The following is a 24804-nucleotide window of genomic DNA, read 5'->3' on the forward strand; positions in this document are numbered from 1 at the left end:
CTCATTTTTGATAAGGGGCTGTGATATAAGCTGTATTCAACAAAAGCCCCAATTCTACTATGTGAGGAATTCCCTAGTGGAAGAGCAGATTAATCCCATTAAATCTTTTAAGAAATGAAAATGAGTTTAAGCTATTTCATAGAATAATTTGTCCTTACTTAAGATACATGCTTTTTATACACATCAAAATTCTTAATCTCTAGTATTGTTAGAAAGTATGTGATTCTTTACTTGTGCTTCTGTTGCAGGATTTCTTTTCTCTGGAGCCTGCAGTTCTTGGTCACTCTGCTTTGAAGAATAAAGAGGTAGACCAGAGGAAGGTTGGTGGGCATCCAAGCAAACTTTATTAAGCAATAGTAAAATTTATTGAGACAATAAATAATGTTTGTACACAGAACAAAAAGGGAAGGGATTGGAAAGAGTTGCCATGGGTGTTTCTAAGTCTAGGGGTTTTTATGGGCTTGTTGGCAGGCTGTTTTAATCTGATTAACCCTCGTGTTCATCTACCTATCAGGTAGTTGTTCACATGGGAAAGGGTGAAGGGCTCCTTCCATGGTGGTATAGAATCTTTTTTCCTTTTAAGGGTAGTTTCCTCTTAGAAAGAGGGCCAGTTGCCCCTGCCCGCCTTTCTCCCAACCATCTTCCATTACTGTGTTATCCCCTCCTCATACAATTGTGAATTAAAATTATATGACATAAATGGAAAGTATTTGGTAAACCATCATTTAGTCTTAATAAAATAAGAAAATATACTAATTATATGTTATAAACAGTAAAATCACAATAAATTATTTTTTTTAAGATTTTATTTATTTGAGAGGGAGAGAGGGAAAGAGTGAGTATGAGCAGGGGGAGAGGCAGAGGGAGAAGGAGAAACAGACTCCCTGCTGAGCAGGGAACCTTATGAGGGACTCAATCACAGGACCCAAGATCCTGATCTGAGCAGAAGGCAGACACTTAACTGAATGAGCCACCCAAGCTCCCCTATAGGTTGAAATATTTGTATCAAATGGAATATGTAGAACAGGCTCTATTGTAATCAATTCCAAATTCCTACTAAAATCTTTGTACAAATATAACACAAAAAATGAAAAAAAAAAAAGTCCTAATACAACTGACAGTCTAAGACTGATAAAGACAATGAATCTGTGAATAATTTTCACAAGCTATAAAATTCAAAGACAAGGACTAAAACAGAGACTCTGGCTACCAATGTTAACGTTCACTGAACAAGCATGGCACGGTATGGCACAATAACAGAATAAAATATTTGGTCAATCATAAGACTGGCATAAAAGTGTACACCAAACAGAATAAGGAAGCCATTTTTCTCCAACATGGGTTCTATATTTTTATTTAAAAAGTGTAGTTCTTTTCAAGTTGGTACGATTATTGTTACAGTTGGCTTTAGGTTTACCATTTTGTTTGTTTTCCATTTTTCCTGTTATTTTGTTCCTAGGTTTTTCTTTCCTTTTTTTCTTCTAGTTTAATTTTTTTAAGTAGTACTGCACTTTTATTCTATTGAATTTTAAGCTATGCCTATTTGCTTATTTTCAGTGCTTGATCTAAGTATTATAATATGCATCATTAATCTCTCAAGTTTGCTTTGAGTTAATATTTTACTACCTCACATAAAATGTAAGAACCAGTTAATGGTATGATTCAGTTTACTGCCCCATCTTTTGTGTAGTTGTCACATATATTATATTCACATAGATATAATAAATATAATACCATAATGATATTTTACATTTCTCATGTCCATTATCACTCTTCATTTCATCCAGAAGAGCTAAGTTTCCCATGATATTATTTTCCTTCAGCCTGAAACTCTCCCTTTGGCTTATATTACAATATACAGATGAATTTTTACAGTTAAGAATTATATGAAAATGTTTTATTTTGTCTTTATTTCTGAAATATGATTTCTCAGGATATAAAACACAGGGTTGCTCTGTCATTCTTTCAGTTTAGCACTTTGAATTATTTCAGTTTTTTGACTTCTAGTTCCCATTATTCTGATTAAAAGTCAGTATCATTTCTACAGTTATTTCCCTGTAGGTAAATAACTTTTTAAATTTTTCATTCTCTGCTTTCTGGTACTATGTGGGATTTTAATTCTTTCTCATTCATTCATTTTGTTTTGTTTTGTCTTCTACAGTTTGGCAATGATAAACTTAGGGATGATAAACATTTTTGTATGTTTAACTCCAGCTTGAAATGGGCTAAATCTCTTAAACCTGTAAACTAACATGTTTTAAATAGACTTTTGGAAATATGTATCCATTTTTTTTATGATTTTTTTTATCCCATTCTCTTGCTCTTATCCTTCTGGGACTCTTCTTATTATTATATAAATGTTAGATAGCTTTATATTGTCTCATATGTCACTGTAATTATTTTCATAGTTTTCAATTATTTTTCTTAAGAAAGTCATATATATGTGCATATATATGTGTGTGTGTGTGTGTTGTGTGTGTGTGTGTGTATATATATATAATTTATTTATTTTGAGAGATAAAGAAAAAGAGAGAAACCAGATTGATGGCCAGAGAGAGAGAGAGAAAATTGCAGTAAGACTGTGCTGAGCACAGGGCCTGACACAGTATTCAATCTCACAACCCTGAGTTGATGACCTGAGATGAAACCAAGAGTCAGACACTTAACTGACTGAGCCACCCCGGCATCCCAGTGAAGAAAGTCTTTATATTCAAATTCACCAACCCTGTTATCTGCCACCTCCAATCTGGTGGTAAACCCATCTAATGCATTTATCTCTTTAGTTACTTTATGTTTTAGTTTTAGAATTTTATCTGTCCAACTATCCAACTATCTTTCTATCTACAATTTTAGTTTTTCTTCTCATGATATCTGCTCATTATGATTATACTTACCTTTAAGCAGCAGAGAACACATTTGGTAATTAGTCTAACATCATTACCTTGTAATTCCAACATCTCAGTCATTTCTAGGTTGTTTTGTATTGTTATCCTGCCCTTTCTGTTGTTTTTTAAAAAAGCTTAGTTTTTTTGTTTTTTTTGTTTGTTTGCTTGCTTGTTTGTTTTTTTAATCTTAGCCAGGACACTGTGAATAGTAATATATTTGTTTATCTGTCCCTGAAGTGCATGGATTTTGTCCTAGCAAGATAGCTTGTCTAGACCAAAACTGTAAACTTGGTTTCCCCAGCAATAGATAGCAGCTGGAATCTTCATTCAGTTTACTAACTCCTTGGATTCTCCCTTATAAATGCAGTTTATAATATCAGCCAAGAATGTAAGTTTATATAAATATTTAAACTTCTCCATCTACAGTTCCTTCCTTACAGTTTTCATCTTCACCTTTCAGCTGCTCTGGCAACCCCAAATTTCAACATCTTGTTACCATTGCAAGAAACCCAGGGCATTTTGTTTGAGTTGCCACCTTACTTCTCTGACATCTGTGGTATAGAGAGAGCTCTCAAGTAAGAATTATTAAATATTCAACCTCAGTTCTCTTCTTTCATGGTGCACTTCTCTAGTTTATGGTTTATGGGGTTTTTTATTGTTGCTTTTGTTTTTCCTTTTCTTGTAAATGCCAACAAATTGTTGCTTCCTAAAATGTCTCCTATTGTTTACAAGTGTTTTACAGAGCTTGGTCTGATACAATCTACCTATATATTATCAGAGACAGAGATGATGATATATTTTGAAACGGCCAGGTAATATTCCTTCCCCTTACATTTTTTAAAAAATCAAACTAAATTATAAATTATTAAGAAGAAATCTCACAAGATAAAGTACATGGACTTAAATAATCATTTTTTTTCAAGTATGTCAGTCACTTAGGAGCAATTTATTTTGGAATGGCAGCTCTTTGGCTTTTTGTTGTTGTTGTTGTTGTTTGTTTAATTAAATCAGCATATCAAATACCCAATAATACAGTGTTGCAGAATGCTTATTAATCTATGTAAATTGAAGTGTAAGCTATGAATAGTAGCTCACTTGCTAATGAAAAATCTGAGGAAAGAATTCACCCAGTATAAAAGAGAGTAATACTCTTTTTGCCTGAGTGACCTCACTCATGACCTTTGACTAAAGTCAAACACTAGAGACTTAAAATCATGCTCACATTTTTTTTTTCCTTTGGAATTTATACCAGTTTAGCACAACTTATTTTTAGCTTAGTAAATACAAATCTAGGCATTTGAAACCATCATATTTAAAACTTAATTCATCATCTTTTCCCAAAAATTTCTTACTCACATATATATATCTATATGTATATATAGATATATATATTTTTTTTCTGTCTACTCCAATACACTCATATAATACATTGTCATCTTTTATGTTTTCCCTGGCTTCTTCAAATAGCTTTCTTCTTGGTTTCTCTGCTTCCAGATTTGAATCTTTCTAAACTTTGATCTGCATAATGCTCAAAACTTATTTTTAAATCATAAGTTTAACATATTATCTTACTTAAACAACAACAACAAAAATACACCAGGCAGAGATATGCTTTACTTTGTAAAAAGTAAAGGAAAAAAAAGTTTCTCTATAGTATTTTTAATTATTACTATAATTTCTTGCTATTTACCCTTATACTTAAATTTAATATGAAAATATGTGAATTTTATATGAAAATTAATGAAAATTGAACAAATCAGCTTCACTGATAAGGAGTTAGAAATATAAAGAATAAGAACAACAACAAATATGTTCAAAACAAAGTATTTTGCTGAAATAGCACATAAACACTTAGCTAAAATTGAATAGTTAAGTTCTATTTGAATGGGTGTTCATTTTGAATACAATATCCCATAGACCATTTTATCATGTGCCATATGTTATGTAATTACATAAATGTTGGTATATGCTGTGAATATGCTGCAAATTAGCAACATTTCTTGTTTCTGGAGAGGAAATGAGAGATTAATTTGACAAATGTCAAGTTCAGTTCATGTCAAGATGCATTTTGTGTCATGATCCATCATGAGAGATTAAACAGATATATCCTACTAAATAGATCAATTTTGGGGCAGCAGCTGTGGCTCACCTCCGTTCATTTGGAGATTCATTCCACCTGAGTTCAGAGAAATTTCTGAGATGATGTATTCACTGTCTGAATATGTTTTTATTTCCTTTGCCCGATTCAGTTAGAGGTGGTAAAGGAAAAGGATATTAAGTTGTTTTATGTATCATCAGTTGAAAACAGCTACTATAGTAGCTTTGTTCACACACCAATAATTAGAAAATAAATATAAATTAAAATGGCATACATCTGAAGTTTATGTTAACATAAAGTGTAATATCCATAAGTGTCATGAATTGTTCTGAATGAAATATAACTTTACAAGATTTTAAAAACTCACAGTCAGTATGGATATCAACAGTGTGAATTATTTTCCATAGTATTCTAAACTACATTTACTAACACTGATTTCAAGGGGGGAGGTGCAGGAAACAGATTGTCATACTTCATAGTCAAGAGGCATTTTCAGTGTCTTTTTTTTTTTATTATGTTACGTTAGTCACCATATAGTACGTCATTCGCTCTTGATGTAGTGTTCCAAGATTCATTGTTTCCGTATAACACCCAGTACTCTGTGAAATACTTGCCCTCCTTAATACCCATCACCAAGCCAACACATTCCCCCACCTCCCTCCCCTCTAAAATCCTCAACTTGTTTCTCAGAGTCCATAGTCTCTCATGGTTTGTCTCCCCCTCTGATTTCCACCCCACTTCATTTTCCCCTTCCTTCTCCTAATGTCCTCCATGCTATGAGGCATTTTAATTGTCTTGTTTCTCCTAGTTGAAAAAAAAATGTGTAACCAAATTTATCATAATTTTACACTTTCTCTCCATAGCTGTGTGTTTGTTACAGTTCTCCGTTATAAAATTATTTCTTATGGAAAACATAGTTTAATACATTTTGGCCAAAAGTATACTTTTGAATAATAAGCTTAATTTATGTCTTGGAAAAATACAGATATGGACTTAAATAAGTGCTTTTCCTTTCTTACTTAAACATTTGCATAATTTTGTTAGCATAATGTTCATCAAAGCTTTCAAGAACTTAGTTGTCTGGCCTGTGAGATAATATGCAACAGCCTGAGAAACAAACCGTAAACTGGCTTCAATATCTGCATGTGTGGCAAGCATTGTATTAGTCACTTTACATAGATTATCATCCTTAATATTCATAATAGACTCTTTAATCCCTCATATGCACATCAAAAATCTATATCATAAGACATTAAATGATCAAATGATCCATTACATATTCAGCAAGCAGCAGCTGGAGCTCAGTGCAAGGCCTTTATTCAATAATTAGTGTTCTTAATCTCTGTGAGGAAATTGAGCTAATAGGAATCACCTCACCTTTTCTACTTGTGACCAGAGTGAGGGTTATATGCAATGATCTTCTAATATACAGAACAACAAAAGCTGCTTTTTGTTCCAAATGGAGACAATTATTCATCCTTTTGCTATATACCACTGAAACATTTAACTGACCTATGAACTTCAGACATATCTAAAATCACATGTATAATTGTCTCTAATTGTTTATTTGAAGGCTATAATGTGGAAGTTTTACTCAAAGTTAATTTTTATATAAAAGTTAAGATACTATTATTATTACTGTGAATCAGCATAAATTCAAATAATATTTATACTAAATCCTTTATTTCAAATCATTTCAAAAACTGTAAAGACCAAATAATCCTCGCAGGGGATTAGCCTACATTTTAAAGCTCCAGTGATCCAGATAATTTCTTTGGAGAATTCATCCCACTATTTGGTGTTCCAAAGACAACATAACATTTTCCTTAAAGAGAAACATTATTATAGAAAAATGTAAAAAAATAGAGAAACATCATATCCATTTATAAACATATATTTTAAGGTGGCACTTTAATAATTTCAGGAATAGAGGAGGGGCAATATGGCAGAGAAGTAGGAGACTGTTTCAACTGGTCCCCTAAAGTGAGATAATTATCTACAGAACACTCTAAACAGCCATGAAACCAGCCTGAGATGTAGGATTATACACTTCTGGATCTCTAGAGGACCAGAAGATGCCAGTGGACACATAAAACGTACTGCGAACAATTGGACTGATATCAGAGGATAAACAGAAGAAGGAGGGAGCCACCAGAAACAAACCATTGGAAAGTAATACCTCAGTTACTTGATTGGGGACCAGCATTGCCTTGGAGTCCAGTTAAAAGCACTGAAAAAGAGCAAAAGATCTTAAAAGGCAACTGGTAGAATCAGGCAGTCATGGGCATGGGCCTAAGCCTACAGACCCAGGATGGCCACCCTTGGTGACCACCCATGCCAGAGAGAATGCAGCAGCAGAACCTCTAGTTCCTTGTCCCGGAGCCACAGGGATACACGGTTTACATCACTGCTGGGGCCAGGGCACATTCCTGCTGGCACGCGTGAGGGAGTCTCATGGGTGCTCTCTAGAACCACAGCCTTTCGCACTCTGGGCTCACTGGGCATCCGGGGCCTGAACCATGCTCCTCACCCGCGCCTGAGAGTGCTCCTTGTGGGCACTAGCCAGTGGTCTCTAGGAACCACAGAGAGTCTGAACACTCCCAGCCTGGACTTGAAGGAACTACCCCAGACAGCAGTCCAAGCAAAGGCAGCCACTGGAAGTGGGCTACCTGGACCAAGATTGCTCATGGTTTTGGCATGGGGTGGGGGGTGGTGGTGGGGGTGTGCAGGGGCAGACAGGCACTTTGGGCAACCCCTGAGATGGTAGCTGGGAATGTGAACTGCCTGTGGGAGTTTGCACAGCTCGGAGGAGTTTGCAGAGGGGGAGTGTGTTCTGGACCACCCAGAGGGGAGCAGACTGAGTCTTCTCTCTAAGATGGAGTTCTGGGTGCAGTTTGCTTTCCACTAAACCTCCAAAAAGCTGCAAAAAGCTGCCAAACAACAAAAGTCTCCAGAGAAGAAAAGCCTGAAAAACCAGTTTCCACAGACCTCAGCCCCTTGATAGGAGGCAGAAGGATTCAACCCAAGCAAGACTGTCTGAAAAACAACATGGCAGGCCCCTCCCCCAGAAAGCCAGCCAAAAGAATAAGAGAAGAACCACCACAGGGTCCCCATAAAACTGTAAAACCCCAATATCAGGGAAAACAATATGTTAAGCTCCCAGTATTGCCCCAAAACCAGTATATTTCATAAATACAACTTTATTTTTAATTTGTCTCACTATTCTTGTCCTTTTTAATTTTTTAACCTACTTACCATTACAACTAGAGGTTTAATATAACCTATTCTATAATAACCTTTTAACTTGAACTTTTTTCATACATATACCTGTGTTTTCCCTTTGTTTTTCTATTTTTAAATATATATATAGACATATATATATATATATATATATATATATATATATATATATGTTCCAAGGTAATCCTGTATCCCTAATCAATATTACCCCTATATATAAACCAGTTTTAATCAACTTTTTTTTCTCTGGAAAGTTAAGTCCATTAATAAAGATATCAAGAAACACTCAGGAAGAATCAAAATAAGCTTCATCACCCACACTGAGGATTTATAACCACCATCCCATCTTTTTCTTCTGTCAGTGTTTCTGTGTATTTGCTTTTGTTCTGGAATTATATAAATCTTATACTTGAGGTTCATTTTGGCTGGGTTTTTTTTTTCCTTGTTATTTACTTTTGTAATTTTTTTGTTTGTCCATTTTTGTTTGTATACCTTATAAATCTTACCTTTGGGGCCCATTCTGGCTGGGGCTTCTCTGTCTCTCTGTCTCTCTCTCTCTCTCTTTTTTTCTTTTTTCTTTCTTTTGGTGGTGACTTCCAATTGCTCAGAAGCATTCCAGGGTGCACCTTGCCTGGATCACAGTTAATATATTCAGCTACACCTCCCCTCAACCACCTCTCACCAAAATGACTAGGAGGAAGAACACCCAACAGAGGAAAAATTCAGAGACTCTGTCCCCTCCATCAGAGCTATTGAATATGGACATAAACAGTATGTCAGAAAGGGAATTCAGGGTAACAATTATCCAGGCAAATGGCTAAGTTGGAGAAAACCATTAGTGACAACATGGAATCAATTAGGGCAGAAAGTGAAAGCCATCTCATGCTATCAATGAGATCCAGTCTAATCTAAATACTCTAACAGCTAGGATAACCGAGGCAGAAGACAGAATTAGTGCTCTAGAGGACAAAGTAATAGAGAAAAAGGATCAGGAGAAGGCCTGGAACAAACAGCTCAAAAGCCATAAAAATATAATTAGGGAAATAAATGACATCATGAAACATTCCAATGTCAGAATTTTGGGGATCCCTGAGGGAAAGGAGAAAGAAAGAAGAAAAGAAGACTAGAAGGTATAGTTGAACAAATTCTTCATGAAAATTTTCCCAATCTGGGGAATGGAACCAGCGTTTGTGTTCTAGAGGCAGAAAGATCACCCCCCGAGATCAACGAATCCAGAAAGACCTCAAGACACTTGGTTGTGAGACTGATGAATCATAATTTTAGACAAGAGTTTTTGAGAGCAGCTACGAGGAAGAGATTCCTTAGGTACAGAGGAAGGTCTATCAAAATAACATTAGCCCTGTCCACAGAAATCTGGTAAGCCAGAAAGGCTGCCAAGACATACTCAGCGCAGTAAATGAGAAGAACATGCAGCCAACAATACTTTATCCAGCAAGGCTGACATTCAAAATGGATGGAGAGATAAAGAGCTTCCAAGAACTTCAAGGTTTAAAAGAGAATGTGACCACCAAGGCGACACTACAAGAAATATGAAGGGGGGGGGGGTCTATAAAAGAAGAAAGAACCCAAGAGTGTCATAGAACAGAAATTTACAATCTATAGAAACAAAGACTTCACAGGCAAGATGATGTCAGTAAAAACAAACGTATCTTTCAATAATCACTCTAAACATGAATGGCTTAAACACTCCCATGAAACAGCACAGGTTGCAGATTGGATAAAACGACAGGACTTGCCCATATGTTGTCTACAGAACACCAATTTGGAACCTAAGAATACATCCAGAATGAAAGTGACAGGATGGAGAAGCATCATTCATGACAATGGGCCTCAAAAGAAAAGTGGGGTAGCGATTCTCATATCAAGTTAGATTTTAAACTAAAGACTGTAGTCAGAGATAAAGAAGGATACTACATCATTCTTAAAGGGTCTATCCACTAAGAAGATCTTACAATTGTAAATATTTATGCCCCCAATAAAGGAGAAGTCAACTACATAAGACAACTTTTAATCAAAATAGTCACATTGATATGAATACATTAATAGTAGGGGATCTTAACATGCTACTTTTGGAAACTGACAGATCATCCAAAAAGAAAATCAATAAAGATATAAGAGCATTGAATGACACATATGACCAGAGGAACCTCTTAGATAAATACAGAACATTCTACTCAAAAAAACCCAGAATACTCATTTTTCTCGAACGAATACTCATTCTTCTGAACTATCTCCAGAATAGACCACATACTAGGTCACAAATCAGGGCTCGGCCGATACCAAAAGTTTGAGATTATTCCCTGCATATTCTCAGACCACAATGCTTTGAAACTGGAACTCAACCAAACACACACAAAAAAAAGTTTGGAAGGAATTCAAACACTTGGAAGTTAAAGACCACCCTGCTTAAGAATGTTTGGATCAGGGGCACCTGGGTGGCTCAGTGGGTTAAAGCCTCTGCTTTCGGCTCGGGTCATGATCCCAGTGTCCTGGGATCGAGTCCCACATCGGGCTCTCTGCTCAGCAGGGAGCCTGCTTCCCCCTCTCTCTCTGCTTGCCTCTCTGCCTACTTGTGATCTCTCTCTGTCAAATAAGTAAATAAAAATCTTAAAAAAAAAAAAAAAAAGAATGTTTGGATCAACCAGTAAATCAAAGAAGAACTTAAACAATTCATGAAAACCAATGAGAATGAAGACACTTTGGTCCAAAACCTATGGGATACAGCAAAGGTGGTTCTAAGGGGGAAATACATAGCCATCCATGCCTCCCTCAAGAAAATGGAAAAATCCAGAATACACCAGCTCTCTTTACACCTGAAAGAACTGGGGAATCAACAATAAATTAAGCCAACCCAATACACAAGAAGGGAAATAATCAAGATTGGAGCAGAGATCAATGAGATAGAAACTAGAGATATATTAGAACACATCAAGGCAACTAGAAGCTCGTTTTTTGAAAGAATCAATAAGATCGATAAACCATTGGCCAAACTTATCCAAAAGAAAAGAGAGAGGATCCAAATTAATAAAATCATGAATTAAAAGGGAGAGATCATGATTAACACCAAGGAAATAGAAACAATCATCAGAAATTATTATCAACAATTATATGCCAATAAGTTAAGCAACCTAGATGAAATGGATGCATTCCTGGAAACCTATAAACTTCCAAAACTGAATCAGGAAGAAATTGACAACCTCAACAGACCAATATCTAGTAATGAGATTGAAACAGTGATCAAAAACCTCCCAAAGACAAGAGCCCAGGGCCTGCCAGATTCCCTGGAGAATTCTACCAAACGTTCACAGAAGAAATAATACCTATTCTTCTGAAGCTGTTTCAAAAGACACAAACAGAATGAAAACTTCCAGATGCTTTTTATGAAGCCAGCATTACCCTGATCCCCAAATCAAAGACCCCACCAAAAAGGAGAATTTCAGACCAATATCTCTGATAATTTTGGATGCTAAGATTCTCAAGAAGATCCTAGCCAATAGGATCCAACAGTACATTAAAAAGATTATTCACCAGGACCAGGTAGGAATTATCCATGGGATGCAAGGGTGGTTCAACATTTGCAAATCAATCAATGTGATAGAACAAGCCAATAAGTGAAGAGAAAAGAACCACATGGTCCTCTTCATTGATGCAGAAAAAGCATTTGACAAGATACAACATCAGTTCCTGATTAAAACGATTCAAAAGTATAGGGATAGAGGGAACATTCCTCAACTTCATAAATCCATCTATGAAAAACCCACAGCGAATATCATCCTCAATGGGAAAAACCTGAAAACCTTTCCTTTGAGATCAGGAACACAACAAGGATGTCAACTCTCACCACTGTTGTTCAACATAGTACTAGAAGTCCGAGCAACAGCAATCAGACAACAAAAAGAAATAAAAGGTATTAAAATTGGCCAAGAAGTTAAACTCTCTCTCTTCACAGATGCTGCTTTATATGGAAAACCTAAAAGACTCCAATCCCAAACTACTAGAACTCATACAGCAATTCAGTAATGTGGCAGGATTACAAAATCAATGTACAGAAATCAGTTCTTTCTTAAACACTAACAATGAAAAAAATAGAAAGAAAAAATATGGAATCGATTCCATTTACTATAGTACCAAGAACCATAAGATACCTGGGAATAAACCTAACCAAAGAGGTAAAGGATCTGTACTTGAAGAACTACTGAATACTCATGAAAGAAATTGAAGAAGACACAAAAAGATGGACGAGCATTCCATGCTCATGGGTCAGAAGAATAAACATTGTTAAAATATCTATATGGCCTAGAGCCATCTATATTTTCAATGCCATCCCAATCAAAATTCCACTGGCATTTTTCAAAGAGCTGGAACAAACAATCCTAAAATTTATATGGAACCAGAAGAGACCCTGAATTGCTAAGGAAACATTGAAAAAGGAAAAACAAACAGACAAAAAACTGGGGGCACCACTTTGCCTGATTTCAAGCTTTACTACAAAGCTGTGATCACCAAGACAGCATGGAACTGGCACAAAAACAGACACATAGACCAGTGGAACACAGTAGAGATCCCAGATATTAACCCTCACTTTATGGTCTAATAATCTTTGACAAAGCAGGAAAAAAATATACTTTGGAAAAAAGACAGTCCCTTCAATAAATGGTGCTAGGGAAATTGGACAGCTATGTGTAGAAGAATGAAACTTGACCATTCTCTTACACCGTACACAAAGATAAACTCAAAAGAGATAAAAGAACTCACTGTGAAGCAGTAATAAATCAAAATCTTAGAAGAGAACAGAGGCAGTAACCTCTTCGACATCCGCCACAGCAACTTCTTTCAAGACATGTCTCCAAAGGCAAAGGAAACAAAAGCAAAAATGAACTTTTGGGACTTCATCAAGATCAAAATCTTCTGCACAACAAAGGAAACAGTCAATAGAACAAAGAGGCAACCCACGGAATGGGAGAAGATATTTGCAAATGACACTACAGAAAAAGTGCTGATATCCAAGATCTATAAAGAACTTCTCAAACTCAACACACATAAAACAGATAATTGCGTCAAAAAATGGGCAGAAGACATGAACAGACACTTCTCCAAAGAAGACATAAAAATGGTTAACAGACACATGAAAAAAAAAGTTCATCATCATTAGCCATCAGGGAGATTCAAATCAAAACCACATTGAGATACCACCTTACACCAGTTAGAATGGCCAAAATCAGCAAGACAGTAAACAACAAGTGTTGGAGAGGATGTGGAGAAAGGGGAACCCTCTTACACTGTTGGTGGGAATGCACGTTGGTATAGACACTTTGGAAAACAGTGTGGAGATTCCTTAAGAAATTAAAAATAGAGCTACGCTAAAACCCTGCCATTGCACTACTGGGTATTTACCCCAAAGATACAGATGTAGTGAAAAGAAGGGCCACCTGTATCCCAATGTTCATAGCAGCAATGGTCACAGTCACCAAAGTGTGGAAAGAACCAAGATGCCCTTCAATGGACAAATGGATAAAGAAGACGTGGTCCATATTTATAATGGAGTACTATGCCTCCATCAGAAAGCAAACTGTCCATATTGTATCAATGTGGACAGGACTGGAATCGATTATGCTGAGTGAAGTAAATCAAGCAGATAGAGTCAATTATCATATGGTTTCACTTACTTGTGGAGCGTAAGGAGTAACACAGAGGACCTTAGGAGATGGGGAGGAGAAGAGAGTTGCGGGAAATTGGAGGGGGAGACAAACCATGAGAGACTATGGATTCTGAGAAACTAACTGAGGGTTTTGGAGGAGGGTGGAGTGAGCTGCTGGTGGGTATTATAGAAGGCACATGTTGCATGGAGCACTGGATATGGTGCATAAACAGTGAATTTTGAAACACTGAGAAAAAATTAAATTAAATTAAATTAAAAAATACTTTAAAAAAAGAAAAAAATAATTTGAGAAATAAACTGACTTTGTTGCAAATATGTTTACTGTTTTGATTTGTACATTTAAATATATATACCAATGCATTCACCACTTTAATGCAAATATGACAGTGCTGGAGGTCATTGTATACTACTCACTGTAAAGTCCTCACAAGAGATTGCCCAATAATTCATGAAAATAAAAACCTTCAGATTGACAGTGATTTTTTTTTTCCTAGAAAATAAGCCACAGAGTGGAGGCATACATAATGGTATGCCAAAAAGAACATCTGATTTTATTTTTCTTCCTTCTCCCATACAAGGCTAGAGAATCTATCTCTTTGGATATTTTAAACTCTTAATAATAAAGCTAAAAATAAGTCATTACCCTCAGAGTTCTTCTCAGGTTCTAAAAACTGTATGTTGTACAATATATGGATAGTTTAGAAATAGGGTTACAGAGGGTATGGTCCAACATCAGAATATTCCCTACATATTCACCCACCAGTAAGTAAAGTAAAAATATTTAAAATGCTGGGACATCTGAATGGCTCAGTTGGTTAAGTGTCTGCCTTCGGCTCAGGTCATGATCCTAGTGTCCTGGGACTGAGTCCTGCATTGGGCTCCTTGCTCAGTGAGGATCCTGCTTCTCCCTCTGCCTGCTGCACCTCCTGCTTGTACTCTCTCTCTCTCTGACAAATAAATAAATCAAATCGTCAAAAAAATTTTTAAATGCTGATGATATGGCAGTATGGAAAATATATTATACTCTGAATAACATCTACAAATTATTTGCTTTCTATTAAAAAAACTTTAGCATTATTAAAATTATGTTAAAATTGTAGATTACATGATGGTTCAGTTTCTACATGCGTTAGCTTAAATAAATAATGCTGATCTGTCAAAAATCATTAAGGAAAATGTGAAATTTAACTTGTTATGTTGGATCTCCTGGGAAACAAGGAGATAAAGATGTGTAAATGTACTGGAAAATACACATTTGAGAGTGTTAAAGATATTGAACTGAGCATAATGAAAGGTTGAGCTTTGATGCAAACACCATCTCATGGACCATTCTGGACTTAGAATAACTTTCAGAGTTGTCCCACCTTAAGGCAAGGGATCTGGGCCTCTGTACCACATATGTACCTGTCATTGTGTGCAAGCAGCATCATGAAGGGAAAAAAACATGATCTTGGCAAAGCAAATCTTTTCAACCAAGAACAATTCTCATGGAAGTTTTCAGTTTATAGCACAAAACCAACAACACTCACCTCAGATGAAAGAATGAGCATTTCAGTATAAAAGAAGATCTGGTTTGGGCATTAACATATCCACTATGATCCTTCCTTGGAGTAGTCGAGCCCATTTTATTGAGTTGAGGGAACTGTTTCCAGGATACTGGTTGGGCTCTTTCTGGGAAAACTGCAAAAAGATACATAGGAGAAACTATCACAGCTAATCTCAAAATGGTAATTAATACTTGTCACCTTTCAGCTTCATTCATTGGAAGTTCCTCTAATCTGGGCTAGCACCTCATGGATATTAGTTATCTAGAGTTATGGCAACAAATTGCTATAACTTGTGACTTAAAACAATGGAAACTTATTATCTCATAGTTGTAGAGGCTGCAAGTCTGAAATGAAGGTGTGGGCAGGGCCAGGCTGCCTATAAATGTTCTAGGCAAAAATTCTCCCTTGCTTCTTCCAGATTCTGGTGGTTCCTGGAATTCTGGAATAAACCCTAAGCAAGCTCTCAGAAAGTGGTGCTAGCTAAGACCCTGTAGGCAGAAAAATAAATCCATATGCTGAATAGCCTCATTCACAGTCAAGATAAATCATTACCCATTCTGTGTGGAAAGAATCAATATAAGCCACTTACCACAAAGTGTCTCCTAGAACTTTTTGAGAGATGGTGTCATATTGAAGGCTCAGCATTTGTACTGGCCCATGTTGAGGGAAAGTAGGACACTATGGAGTCTCAGTAATTAGATTACCCTTGAGTAAGAGGCCATGTTCTTGGGCTCATAAATATTCTCCATCCTTGTCACCACGGCTACTCTGTTTATGAGCACACTGCTATTTGTATTGGGGGTTGATGACAGGGACTATCTGATACCAGCTTTTACCAAGACATTGTGCCTGCCTGGATCTCTTCTATATTGGATGCTATATGGTGGATGTGTGATACAAGATCATGCTTTCTGCACTTTTCATATGTCCATCTGTATGTCTTCCCTGTGGACCTTCAAGCCACTAAACTTTCAATCTTTCTCTTTTAGACCATTGATTAACATGCTAAGCTATTTACCAATGGCTCTGCATTAGGTTATAGTCTTACTTTAGGTCACTTCTCTTTCTGTGTGATATTCACTGGTTGGAGCTATACTGACCTGGAAATTTTTTTTTCCTCCTCACAGGTCTTTCAGACATACAAATGAATTATGATATTTTATAATAGCAGCTCATTTTTTTAAAGTCTCTATAATAAACTAACTGATATATGAATCAAAAAGTATTCTTTTTCTTCATCTGTCAACTGGTCAGAAAGAACTGCTGCATGTGGTTTAAGTGTGAGCTGAGAGAGGACCACTGGCAAAACTGTGGTGGGTGACATGGGGTACTGGACCACTTGCTAACTGAAGATACAATATTCCATGGATTTTTAATGCTTCTACATGTTTTCCTGAGTATGACAAGAATACAAGATCATGACCACTCTTGACTTGGGCCATTTCTCAAGATTGTGTTTACAATGAAGAACCTTGAAGGTTGAAGTAATATTTCTCCCAGAACAAAGGTGAAGCTTGCTTTCAAAAGACTGTTTAAAAGAGCGTTTTTAGAAGAGTGTTAACTTTAGTGTTTTTCAGCTGTGATGCTGCAAGTGTGTGCAATAATCTCCTCCTTTCTCAATCATTCCTCCTGGACTTGGGGGATAAGAGGAGTCAATGATAACAAGAATCTCATGCTGCTAGCTGTGCCATGAATGAAAAATTCCTTTCCTATGTGTCAGGAGTTTTGTTCTTCTGTCTATATCAATGAAACAGTAACAAGTTAACATATTAGATTGCAAGTGGTATAAAATCCTAGCCCCTGTCATTTGTTCATCGCATTTGCCCTCTTACTCTGCTTATGATAAATCCTGAATGTACTGCTTTTATCACATGTTAGATAGCTGATGGGTGCAACTAAGCATACCATTTTTGGTCTACATCATGACTCTTTGAATAGTCATTCTGTCTACATGTCTACTTCATTTCCCACAGTTAAGTGCTCTGTCTTGGTCTGGAGGCAGTTGCATACTAGGTCTTGATAATCAAATAGCATTTGTATCTTTGGCATAAATAATTCAGACTTGTTCCAAACTAAATGAGAATGAAGTAATGGGTATACGGTGTGTGTGTTGTGGGGTGGGAGTGGGGGAGGGGAGGGTTGGGTATCAGTCTGTGTCTGCACAAATGCACTGTTGAATCTTCGTTTAGAAAAAATTTCTTCTGAAAGGCACACCTTGAAGAATTTAAAACTACAAAGTCTTAAGTGTTGTGTTGATCAGCATTCCCAAAAGCTCCCAAGGCTATCCTGATTCATTAGGCTATATACAAACTTGCAAGCTGTGGAATCAATGAATCTTAAAAGCAGAAATTTCAATAGATACTCTCCAGGGGTTCTCTGATTAATATCTATATCTTACTTCAAACATTTGAAAAGTAGAGACCTGTCTGAATTCATGTTATAATAAATAAAAATTTCCTCCAACACAAACTCTTGTGATTTCATCAATATAAAGAAGTTTGCTAACTATCTCTACAGTGTTGATTTCTGGAAGTTATATTGCCTTTTCTTTTTTCATAGTCATGTATCTACATTTCCTTCAAATTTGTACTTTTGCTAGGAAGTGCCACATTTTTTCTTTCTAACGAATTTTTTATTTGTAATTTTAAGTATAGATGACAAATCGTAAAGTTTAGACTAGTACATCTAGAAGAAGGGAATTACAACACTAACAAGACAGTAGGGAAGACATAAAGTGAAAAATAAACAGAGTGCACGTGCTGCATGCTTCTGATTATATAAAATTCTGGAAAATAAGAATATATATAGCAACAGAAGGCAGATTAATGGTGGCTTGAAAATGCAGAAGGGAGTTGGGAAAAATTAAAGGAGGGAGGGAATTTTGGGGAGATGATATACCTCTTGTTTTGATCATATGGATGATTTCAGAGACATATCCACATCTACATCTGTATTTGCATATTACTATTCAATATGTGCGGTTTATTTTTCACAATTTACCTCATTACTGATGTTTAAAAACAAACAAAAAAGCAGACTTTTTTTGCAAAAAAAGAAAAAAAAATTCGCAGACTTTTTTTGCAAAAAAAAAAAAATGCAGCCTTAAAAGTTCTTTTCTACCTAAAGACCATTTTTTTTCTTTCCCTCCATAAATCAAGTAATGACAAGAATGTCAAAGATAAATGATTTCTTAACATTGAAGTTGAAGAAGTACCAATCACTGTGCAGGTAAGTCCAGCTTCATTTCAGATGGCTACTGAAGAATTAATGGTACTACAACTCAGGACGGTGTACAGATACAGAACAGTGGAAACTCTGACAAATACAATTAAAAAAAAAATTAGCAATGTAAAACCTGAAGTTAACAAAAAGAAATTAATCAGTAATATTAATCTGATCCATCTAAAGTAAGTTTTGAATAAGGTTTTACATGTAAGCTAGATTTGCAAAATGATAAAGAAAGTACATATATAGAAAAGATTGATTTTTTTTCCCCTCAAAATGTATTGTTCATTGCATGTCAGGCAATCTTTTAGGCACTGGAAATAGCAAGGAAAAAATCAAAAACAAAAACAAAACTTTATGACTTTATAGAATTTAAATAATAACATCATTTGTGTTATAGTTCATCTAACAGAGATATATTTCATTAATAACAGCACTTGACAGCTCTTTAATATTTTCCTATTTGCCTCTGCATGTAATTTTTAAATTAGAAATGAATATGAATACTTAAGGTATAATTTGTCACTATTAGGTCATTCTTAATATCACTTTGGTTATGGAATGACTCAGTTAATAAAGGAAATACTTGTTGATATCACTGTGTGCTATTTGAGGGAGATCTCTGAGTCCTATAGTTCTCTAGATCACCAAAAGGACTGATTTTGAAATTATTTGTATGCTCACATGTGCCTAACCTTTCATACCAGCATAGTGTTTTTTATATTACAATGAAAAGTGATTTTGGATTTTTTGATTGTTTTATCCTCCATAATTCTTGCATTCTAAAATGTTAATTATATCTTAATAATACAATTAAATAATATGATTAAAACATAGTCCGAGGACTTGAATAGACACCTTTCCAAAGAAGACCGAGAGATGGTCAATAAACACAGGAAAAATGCTCAACATCACCCATCATCAAGGAAATACAAATCAAAACTACATTGAGATATCAACCCATGCCAATTGGAATGGCTAATATCAAAAAGACAAAGAAATAGCAAGTGTCAGGGAGGATGAGGAGAAAAGGGAAAATTCATGCATTGTGGGTGGAATGTAAATTGGTACAGCCAGTTGTATGGAGGTTTCTCAAAAAATTAAAATATATAAATACCATACAATCCAGGAGGCACCTGGGTACTGGAGTCTGTTAAGCAACCAACTACTGGTTTCCGCTCAGGTCATAATCTCAGGGTTTTGAGATCAAGCCCCATACTGGGGTCTGTCCTCATTGTGGAGTCTGCTTAAGATTCTCTTCCCCTGGGGTACCTGGGTGGCTCAGTTGGTTACGTGTCTGCCTTAGCTCAGGTCATGATCCTGGTGTCCCAGGACTGAGGCCTGCATTAGGGCTCCCTGCTCAGCAGGGAGTCTGCTTCTCCTTCTGCCCTTCACCTTGCTTTTGCTCTTTCACCCAGCTCATGCCCACTGGCTCTTGCTCTCTCAAATAAATAGATGGAATCTTTAAAAAATAATAATAATAATTCTCTTTCCTTCTCCTTTTGCCCCTCCCTCTTGCTTGCTCTCTCCAATAAATAAATCTAAAAAGAAAGAAAGACAGACAGAAGGAAAGGAAAGGAAAGGAAAGGAAAGGAAAGGAAAGGAAAGGAAAGGAAAGGAAAAGAAAAGAAAAGAAAAAGTAAAAGAAAGAGAAACAGAAAGAAAGAAAAAGAAACAAAACAACAAGAACAAAAAGAAATACCATGCAATCCAGTAACTTCTCTTCGGGGTATTTACACAAAGAAAATAAAAAGACTAGTTTGAAGAGATATATGGACCCTGAGGTTTAATGCAGCATTATTTCTGATTGCCAGTATGGAAGCAACTGTTTATCTGTAGATGAATGGATAAAGGATGTGTGGTGTTTATACCTATATCTATATCTATCTTGCCATTCATGACAACATGGATGGGCCTAAAGTGTATTATGTAAAGTGAAATTAGTCAGACAAAAAAGGGCAAATATCATATAATTCCATTTACATGACAAATTAAATATATATCTTAATCATTGGATGATCTTTCCTCAGATTTATATTTTATATAATCTTTAGCAAAAAGTTTAAAACAAAAAGATAAAGCAAAAAATAATAACATCCCAACATGGACATATTGACTTTTATAGATATATTACTTCTATACTTGTATGATATATTGTATTTTATACAACTAAGTGACAAGTGTGTATATCATTTTGATCTCTATTTCCACAGATACATGTCTACCTAATAGTTTCCTTTCCTCACCATTTTTATACATATTTCCCAGGAAATACTGTAACTAGAGCACACAACATTTTATTTCTATACACCATTTTAACAAATACTTTAAAAAAATAAAGGAGCACTTATAACTAAGGAGGAAACTTTTTACCTGCTTTCCTATAACGTACTAGCGTTTCATATCTCACTCTTCTCTTGTGTTATGCCTTAAACAGAGTAAAGGAATGCCTCTTCCTGTTGTATACTCCATCTATGTTGAAAAGGTAAAGAGAAACTGTATCTGTGATAATTTTCAGATTTTCTGAATAAATGTTTCCTTATGATTTTATTCTACAAAAATGAATTTAATTTTCACTGTGATACCCTTTGGGAATTAAATATGAAGTTTGCCTAAAAATATTTCTTATAGGGATGGTGGTTCTCAATATTAGTTTATAGTCTTTTATCCTGGATTAGCCACTTATAATTGACTGTTTAATACTATTAAAATCCCCACATTATATAGAGTTCTATATGAAAAATCTTAACAGATTTGGCTTGGCTACCAGGAAATAAGTGCAAGAAAATTTTACTTCTCTTCTTAAGACTAGTCAATAACAATGTCTTTTTTCTTATAAAATACCCAGTTGTGTTTTAAATGACCACCAAATTTTTGTATTCTACTTTTGCAATATGACTTTGCAACATCTTACACAAAGCAGTGAAGTCTACGGTTCTAACCTGTGAATTTACTCTTGATCATGTGATTTGCTTTAGTCAATGGGACAGTAAAGAAATATGATGGGACAGTACATTTATATATATATATATATATATATAGAGAGAGAGAGAGAGAGAGAGAATAAGTGTTGGCTTATTCATTGGAGTTTATACACTTGCTACTCCTTAAGCTCTCCCACCATTCGGTAAAATAGCCCTGATACCTTGCTGGAAGATGTGAAATTAGGTACCAGACAATAGTTGAGTTAAGCTCAAACCAGAAGAATTAAGTCAACCTGAAACAAAATTAAACACCTACAGATTCATAGGCAAAAAAGTGATTCTTCTAAGACATTATATTTTGGAATATTTTCTTAGGCAGTAAATGCTAACTGAATCAACATTTAAGTGAATTAATTTTAAAACTGCACCCAGGAACAAATGAAACAAGATGGGATTGGGAGGGAGACAAACCATAAATGACTCTTAATCTCACAAAACAAACTGGGGGTTGCTGGGGGGAGGTGGGATTGGGAGAGGGGGAGCGGGCTATGGACATTGGGGAGGGGAGGCGAACCATAAGAGACTATGGACTCTGAAAAACAACCTGAGGGTTTTGAAGGGTCAGGGGTGGGAGGTTGGGGCAACCTGAGGGTTTTGAAGGGTCAGGGGTGGGAGGTTGGGGGAACAGGTGGTGGGTAATGGGGAGGGCACGTTTTGCATGGAGCACTGGGTGTTGTGCAAAAAGAATGAATACTGTTACGCTGAAAAAATAAATAAAATGGGGAAAAAAAAAAACTGCACCCAGGAACATCTGGGTGGCTCAGTTCATTAAGTGTCTGCCTTGGACTCAGGTCCTGATCCCAGGGTCTTCGGATCAAGCCCTGCATGGGTCTCCCTGCTCAGTAGGAAGTCTGCTTGTCCCACTGCTTCTCCCCTGCCTCCTACTCATGCTTGCTCTCTCCCTGTGTCTGAAATGAATTTTAAAAATATTTTTAAATAATAAATAAATAAATAAATAAGCAAGCAAATAAGTCTGCACTCAAATTCTGCAATAACCTTTTAAATAGTGAATTTCCCTAGATTTCTTCCTTACTATTGATTATAGCAAGATGTGACTATAATCAGACAAAAATCCAGGATATACAGAAACATTACAAGATTGGGAAATCAAGGGAAACCAAAAATTTTAAGTTAGAAAGACAGCACTGACTTCCGTTCAATGTGGGGGAGCTGAACCTCTCTTCAATATGTTTGCTTTTTCATTCACCTAAATTCACTTAAAAATGAATAGAGAAATAAAAGGCATAACCTAAATGACAAATAGAAAGGAAAGTTTATAAGACTCTTGACTCATAGTCTATAGAGAAGTTAGCAAAACCAAAGAAAAAATACAAAGTACCTATAGAGGGAATGCCAATAAGATTATGCCAATCTGTTACAGAACCAAGGACAGGTGCAGATACAGAAAGCATCATGAAATGTGAATGGTTGAAGGGAAGCATCATAGAGAAAATAGAAGAATTGGTCAAAATTATCTAAAAGATTTATGTCCTCAAATGTCTTTCCTTGTCCAGTTTACTGGAGTAAATAAACAAACTCCAACCTTGCAGGTAACAAGGTTTTATTCTATGTAGAATTTGAAGTAAAATTGACATTCCATGAAATAAAAGCACAGAAGACAAGGGAAAAATATATCTTCTAAAGATGTTAGGAATTAATGAAAGTTTTCTTAATTAAGAAGTTCTTATGTTATCAGAAAGGGAAGACCCAAAATTTGTTGATGAATTATTGTTACAAATAACATACTCATGATCGTAGAGTTTCCAATTATTGGTTTTAGTGCTTCTTAAAGAAAGACTTAAAAGGAATGCCAAATATTTAATGAAAGTATATTTCTCAATATAAATTTTAGAGTACAAACCTAAAACAAAGCAAAAAAAATGTAAAACAAAAAGTAAAAGAAAAAGAAGTAAAACAAAACAAAATGTGCATCTGGGTGGCTCAGTCAGTTAAGCACCTGCCTTCCGCTCAGGTCATGATCTCAGCGTCCTGGGATGGAGCCCAGAATCTGGCTCCCTGCTCAGTGGGGAGTCTGCTTCTCTCTCCCCTTGTGCCCCTCCCCACTGCTCATCTGCTCCAGGCACACTTGTCTCTCTCTGTCTCTCTCTCAAATTAATAAAATCTTAAAAAATAAAACACAGGAAATTGGAGATAAAATTTTAGTGATAGCTGTAATATTCTCATTACATATATGGTATTGAATCAATTTTTAAAAGATATAATTTGGGGTGCCTGGGTGCTCAGTGAGTTAAACCTGATCATGGCTTGGACCATGATCTCAGGGTTCTGGGATCTAGTCCTGCCTTAGGCTCTCTGCACAGCAGAGAGCCTGCTTCCCCCACTCTCTCTCTCTCTCTCTCTCTCTCTGCCTGCCTCTCTGCCTACATGTGATCTGTCTTCAAATAAATAAATAAAATCCTTAAAAATAAAAAAGATATAATTTAACAGAGACAGTCAGAGAGGTGAGAGTGCTATTTGAAAACCTCAAAAGCGCAATGATTTAGAAAAAAAATTGCTAAGGATACGTCCAAGAGTAAAATTACAAAAAAGCCCAAAACAGTAAACAATTTGATGTTCAAAGTGTTTCAACATATGATTAATTGATATTTCAAAAAATAAAATCTATAAAATTTGTGGTTAAGAAATTTTCCAAGAAAAAATACAAAAAAGCAATTCCCCAAAATAAAATATACACTTTAAAAAAGAAATTGGAGACTATGGACTCTGAAAAACAACCTGAGGGTTTTGAAGGGTCAGGGGTGGGAGGTTGGGGGAACAGGTGGTGGGTAATAGGGAGGGCACGTTTTGCATGGAGCACTGGGTGTTGTGCAAAAACAATGAATACTGTTATGCTGAAAAAAATAAATAAAATGGGAAAGAAAAAAAAAAGAAATTGGAAACATCAAACTTCTGCACAAGAATCTGAGATGGGCGGGGTGCTTGGGTGGCTCAGTGGGTTAAGCCTCTGCCTTCAACTCAGGTCATGGTCTCAGGGTCCTAGGATCGAGCCCACATCAGGCTCTCTGCTCAGTGGGGAACCTGCATCCTCCTCTCTCTCTGTCTGCCTCTCTACTTGTAATCTCTATCAAATGAATAAATAAAATCTTTAAAAAAAAATTGAGATGGGGAAACCCCATGCCAAGTC

This window comes from Meles meles, chromosome 2 (genome assembly GCF_922984935.1).
Source record: "Meles meles chromosome 2, mMelMel3.1 paternal haplotype, whole genome shotgun sequence".
Taxonomy (NCBI): domain Eukaryota; kingdom Metazoa; phylum Chordata; class Mammalia; order Carnivora; family Mustelidae; genus Meles; species Meles meles.